Here is a 6,513-nt window from a genome sequence, read left to right as displayed (position 1 = left end):
TTGCAAGGTTGGAGGAGACGGGAGGAGGAGTTGCAAGGTTAGGACATGCTTTTGGATGTGGAGTGCAAGGATGCATGGACACTTGAGACAAATGCTTGGAATACCAAAGTAGAGTCAAGACAATGCCCCAAAGAGTGTGGGCTTCATTCCATTATGGGGTATTTATACAAGTTGGAGAGCTTCTCTCTCTACATGTAGGAATTGTAACACAAAGTTGTAACACAAAGTTGTATCACAAAGTTGTAACACAAAGTTGTAACACATTCTCTTTCTACATGTAGAAGTTGTAACACAAAGTTGTAACACATTCTCTTTCTACATATAGAAGGTGTAACACAAAGTTGTAACACATTCTCTTTCCACATGTAGAAGTCATATGTAGAAGTTGTAACACAAAGTTGTAACACAAAGTTGTATCACAAAGTTATATCACAAAGTTGTATCACAAAGTTGTAACACAAAGTTGTAAGACAAAGTTGTATCACATTCTCTTTCTACATAAGTTCATGTTGGCACAGAGTCAACATACTCCCGGATCCATTTTATTACCCATCCTTGGGTTATGGCTGATTGCGAGCACATACCTGGGTTGCCATGTTTTTAGTCCACCCCAGTGGTTGTGGAACTTGTGTCGTGCTAGTCGATACTGTTGTAAAGCCTTAGCACCATACAATTTTTGCACAGTTTCCAAGTAGCATGTATCCTCCATTTTCTCGAACAGAGATATGTGGCATGCCTCTAAGAAGATCACTCTTTGATAGAGCTGGCTTGTAATCTGAGCATCAACCCTTTCATTGGGATTAAAGCTTAGTGGAGGCAAATGGGAATCAAGGTGACATGGGACCTCCAGAATGAATTACAATATTTTAAAGAATATAGCACTTTGGCAAAGGAAGTGATCAATGTTGCTGTGAATTATTTGTTCATGCTGCTGAAGTGCTCGGACCATTGTGCCTTGGATATTCCATTCTATGCTAGAGTAGGGTTCGATCATTGGCTAATTAATGACTCAATCTTCAGCCAAATTGTGTATGTTGGCTTCCCATTTTTTACGCCATGGAACTGCATAGAACTTGGGATGGGTTCTGAGACATGGAGGTGCCCGTAAGTACTCCTTTAAGAAGATTACATCAAAGATCTTGGGACGGCGCCGATCAGGTTGTGGATCCAACTTGCTAATCCAGCCTTCACTAATTTGACGTTGACGAAGGTTTGTAGGAAAGTTGTCCAAGGTTCATCCACCTCAAGTTTTCATATCAGGATATTTGCTCCAAAATTCCTTGATGGGGTTACTGGGAAGTGGTATCTCATCAAAATCATACCCATCATTGGAACTTGGCATGGGCATATGAATTGGATTATCCAGATCCTGATATTCAAAATCAAATACTGTGTCACTTTTTGCTGATGGAAGCACCAGAAGTGTCAGAGGTGATGACGGCACAGGGAGAGAATCGGGGGACATTAGGGAGAAATATGGCAGAGTGATAGTGGTGGAAGGGGGAGCAGAGGGGATAGGGGGAAGAACTGGGAAAATGGTTTGAGCAGCTTGGTAATCTTCAAGGGTAGGATTAGCAAGGGAGGGGAAAAAGCTAGGTGTGAGGGGCTCATAAGTTTGTGAGTGTTGGGTTAGTTGAAAATGGTGAGAGGCATGAGCATAGAAACGATGGAGGAAATAGATGTTAGGATGGAGCTCGGGGAAGGTTAAGAGGGTGGTAGCAGCAAGGGTAAGTGAGGTTATGATGTTGGCTAAAAGAGTGGTTAGATATGGGAAGTTAGATGTGAGATAGGCCTTGTCATCTTTCGACACTTCTTTTTGTTGGTGCGATGGGATGATCAGATGCATGGGTGGGAGGTCGGTTATGTCGTGCCATGCAAATAATAGGGATGGCCTTTGTAGTAATGGCAACAAACCTGCAATAACCCTGAGGGAAGGAAGTCCTACCCATGAGGCAAACATATGCAATGAAAGCATCCGTCCTAAGTGTTATAAACCCGGCATGTGTAGACAGGCAGAAGATATTTTTCTCATCTTCAGACAAGTCTTGGCAAATTATGCGCAGGGTTTTAGTCCCGATGGAATGTTCCCAATTGATTGTTGAATGAGCAGATATGATCCTGATTTGGAGTTTCTTCCATTGGATAAGCACGCGTGCGTTGAGGTGATCTTCCACTTGTAGAGCAGCCACAAGCTCTTGGTACACCATTGTTGTGCATTGTAGTGGGGCGTCATTAGTGTTGTCTTCCAATGCCTCATTGTTGTGCACTAGCAATTGGAGTTCAAGCTTGGAGATGATTATTTTTTGGGAGTGCATCTCATTCATTTTTTCTTTGTATTGTTGGTAGATGGTTGTGCATGCCTCCTTAAACTTTCTCATTTGCAAGGTGACCTTTGCCTGTTGAGGAATGTCTTTAGTGGTATTGGACCATTGGTCGAAGACTTGTGCTTGTGAAGTGCTAGCCTCTTGAACGGTAGCAAGTTGGTCTTTTAAGATTCTGCATTCCCTTGTAAGCTCATCAATGCTGAAGCCACATACTGTCAAAGATTGTTTCATGTCTTCAAGCTTGTCTTTGCAATCCTGGAGCTCTTCTTCTTTGTGAATTAGAGTGAGTCGAGCTTGTGCCACTACCTCTGTCTGTTGCGCATGTGCAGATGTCAAGGAGTTATTGTAGGTCTATAGGATTGCTGTTGCTTCTACTACCATAGTCAGCTGTGTTTGACTTTGGTGGAGGTTGGAGGTCACATCCCTTACTGCCTTTTCTTGAGCTTGGAGAGCTTGGTTCATGCACACTTCTTCTACCTCCGCATCTATCTATGCCTGAAGTGCCTTGACCTCTATGGTGATTTTCTGGAATTGGTCTTCGATTTCTGATGCAGTCTGCCTTTCCAATTCTCTTGCATATTCTTCCTTGGCCAAGCTAGTGAATAGTTTTGACATGTGTATCATTTGGCTAGCTTGATGTTGGAGAATGACAGACGGTGATGAGGTCTGGCGATATTGCTGATACAAGTGGTGCCCATGTAGCCATCCCGATGATTCTGTAGTACTTGGGGGAGGTTGTTCCAATGGCATTTCAATCCCTTGTGTACAATAGTCATACTGTTGATCTAGCACTAGCTCCCCTTGTGGCTCATTGACTGGCATGGCGTCGATGGCCAGTTCGAGTGCTGATGTAGTCTCAGGCTCTGGTGCCGATCTTTCCTCAGGTTCGGGTGCCGATCTTGTCTCAAGCTCTGGTTGGTGCTGTTGGTGGAGACTTATTGGTTGCAGTTGTACACCAAGCTGTAGCATCCCGTGGGGCAATTCCGTAATCCCGAACTCCAGAATAGGTACTTCTGCTAAGGCATCTGCACTTATCAATGTGATAGTTGGAGAAGTTGGTGACGGCTCCCATACTAGTGAGAAGGGTATGTCCAACTCCTCAATTGGTTTTGGTGATTGGGGCAGAGTCATTTCTATTTCTTGTAGTTCTTTTTTGATGATTATAGCCAGTAAGTGTGGAATTTTACATTTTTGGCCTGAAGAACCATCGAGTTTCTTAGTAAAGAAGATGACGAAGTGCTTTTGTTTTAGCTTCCTACTCAGCAAAACAAATGTGCAGAGTGGAAGGGAGCGATCTTTGCCGTAATTAATTCCTAGGATTGTGGATAGGACTTGTGCTGCTTCCTTGAGGCGATGGTCAAGGATTGTGCGAAGCAATATGCCATCTCTATGGATCAATGTGCCCTTGGTGAGGACAGGCTGTACTTTGATAAACTTTGCATCAGCAGACCGTTTAGGGTATTTGCCACCTTGTTTTGGTAGTGAGAAATCCCTTTCAATGACTGTACTATCGAGGATAATGTTGAGTGGGCTCTATTGTATAGTGATTGTACTGTACTTGCCATCCTTTGCATTGCTGGAGTAGTACCCCGTTGCTCTAAGTAAGATGTTGCTTCCTGGGAAAGAGCATAAGTCGATGTGGGTGGCCAGACAAGTTCCAGTGATTGGGCCTTGTCAATGGCTATGTAGGCCGGTTGTGACTAGGGTGGCATTTGTTCTACTTGGTCATGCACTGAATCTTCTTTGGAGCTATCGCTTTGGACCACGAATGCCTATGGTCTCCGTGGTTGAGAGGATGTAGATGGCTGTGAACTCTGGAGGGGTTCCTATGGTTGAGATGGTGGGCTCTTTCTGCACATCCTCTTTAGTGGCGGCATCTTTTTTGAACTTGCATCTGTGTGCATGTAGTGTACCATTGATCATTAGATTGATTGGCATGCCGGTATGACCTTTCTGTGTGTGTGAGAGAGAGAGAGAGAGATCTTTTTTTATACATGCTTTGAGAGTGTGGAATGAAAGTGTGTGGTACAATTATTCATGCAATCATCTATGTGTCTAAGCAAAAGCATGTGAGTGCACGTGACCTAGTAGCTAGGTAGGGACTAACTATATGCTTTTTTGCTAGGATTTTCATAGGGCAGCTAGAACTCATTCATCACTTCTGAGCCCTAGGTAAAATCGATTGATGCTACCTATATTTGTGAAGACGTACATATGCAAGTAAGTGCTAATGATACAATATAATCCTAACTAAGGAAGACTTGGTTTCCCAAATCTTCGTTTTTGTCGGGGATGGCTTGCGTGTTGATGTAGTAGCGCTTCAGTCGGCTCCCATTTATTGTTGTGTTGAATTGGACTCCATTCAATGTTTCTAGCAGCACAGCTCCGATGGGATTCATCTTTCGTACTCGATACAGTCCTTGACCTAGATACGTCAGTTTCCCTTGTGTACTTTGGCATTGTATAATAGGACTAAGTCGCCTTCCTTGATGTCTTTAGCTTTAAGGTTTCTGTCAAACTATGTCTTTCTTCTAAGTTTTTTTGTTGTCATGGCATGGTAGGTGACTAGTCTTGTCTTTGTATGCTTTTCCAACTGATAGAGCCTTTCTTTCAAGGATTCATGGTCTCCCATGCGTTCTTGTATTGCGATGCATAGACTTGGTATTACAAATTCGAGTGGGACCACAAGGGACCACAGCTTCAAGGCCGTACACCAATTGAAAAGGTGTGTTCCCTGTACTAACCTTGAATGTGGTTCTGTATGCCCACAAGGCAGCATTTAGTTTCTCTGCCTAATCAGAACGCTGTGGTTCTACTACCTTGGTGAGGATAATGCATATTATTTCGTTGGTGGATTCTAGTAGTCCATTCCCTTGGGGGTAGTAGGGTGTGCTTTTTCTATGAATTATTATGAAGCCAAACAAGAGTTCTTGGATTACCTCATTGACAAAATGTGTGCCTGTATCTGACACAATTTCAATGGGGCATCCGAATCGGGTGATCACATTTTAGCATCGATCTATGAGAAGATGGGGTCTAATGAATGGCAATTGTCGATGGTTGCCAATGTTTGTATCCAGTTATTGACATTACTTTGTGAGTCACCTGCTATGGCATGCTGTTGCAAGGGAGGTGATTTGCTTGAGATTGTTGTTGAAGATGTGTCATCCAACGCTCTAGGAACAATTGGTTTAATAGCTCCTGTCCCCACATTCACCCTGACTACAGTGTCTCGATTCTGGATTGTCAGTCTATCAGTTCTCCAATCATGGAGGACTGAGGCTTCCCGTAACCAAGGACATCCCAGTAAGATTTGATAGGATTTTTTAGGGAGATACAAGATTGTGAATTAAAGGGAAAAGTGAACTCCTACGATTTTTGTGGACACACCATTCACTATCCCCAAGGGTTTAGCCCGTGAATCATCGCCAAGGCGTATGTTAAAATTAGCCTTTTGCATTGGTGGGAGACCCCATTCTTCATAGAGCTCCTTTGATAGGACATTTACACCTACTCCACCATCCACTATGGCTTGGACTTCATTATATGCCTTGTGGATCAAAGGCATAGTAATGTTGTGGATGTCATCTCTCTCACCCATCCGCACAGGGATATCTTCAATGTCATTCATAGGTAAAGGGGGATTTGCGAGTTTAATCCATCCTTTGAAACTCTCCCAGAGGTTGGGACAATTCCATAAGAGGATTCCAATGGGAATTGACACAGGGCAACTCAGGATGCTAGAGAGTGCGGCTCCTTCCAGTTGACATGGCGGTACATTCTGTTGTGGAGTCTGTTGTTGGAACAAAGGCTCAAGTATAGTATCAATACTTTGTGGGACCAAGTCATGGATTGGGTCTTGAGCTTGTTTCTCAGCCTCAAATTGAGCTTGTTTCCTAGCCTCAAATTGGGCTTGTTCCTTTTGTACCCATTGTTGAAGTGCCTGAAAGCGAGCCTTCTCCACCTCTGCATTTGGGTATGGAGCTTCTATTATTTGAGGCTCGGGAGTTGATGTGGATGAACTCTGCTGCTCATTGCTTGGCGGAGGTGGAGGCACTTGTGCTTTCTTTTTAAGAAGTCGCTTTGGTTGGATTGGAATGTCAGGGTCCTTGGTGGCCTCTTTCTGTTGGCATGTAATTACATTTACAGGTTGTGATTTTACAATTGTCGGACCCAGACTTTGATGGTC

The sequence above is a fragment of the Dipteris shenzhenensis genome, chromosome 27, assembly GCF_047967505.1.
Source record: "Dipteris shenzhenensis isolate YYH24624 ecotype China chromosome 27, Dip_SZ_1.0, whole genome shotgun sequence".
NCBI lineage: Eukaryota > Viridiplantae > Streptophyta > Polypodiopsida > Gleicheniales > Dipteridaceae > Dipteris > Dipteris shenzhenensis.
Note: the sequence above shows the minus strand (reverse complement) of the source record.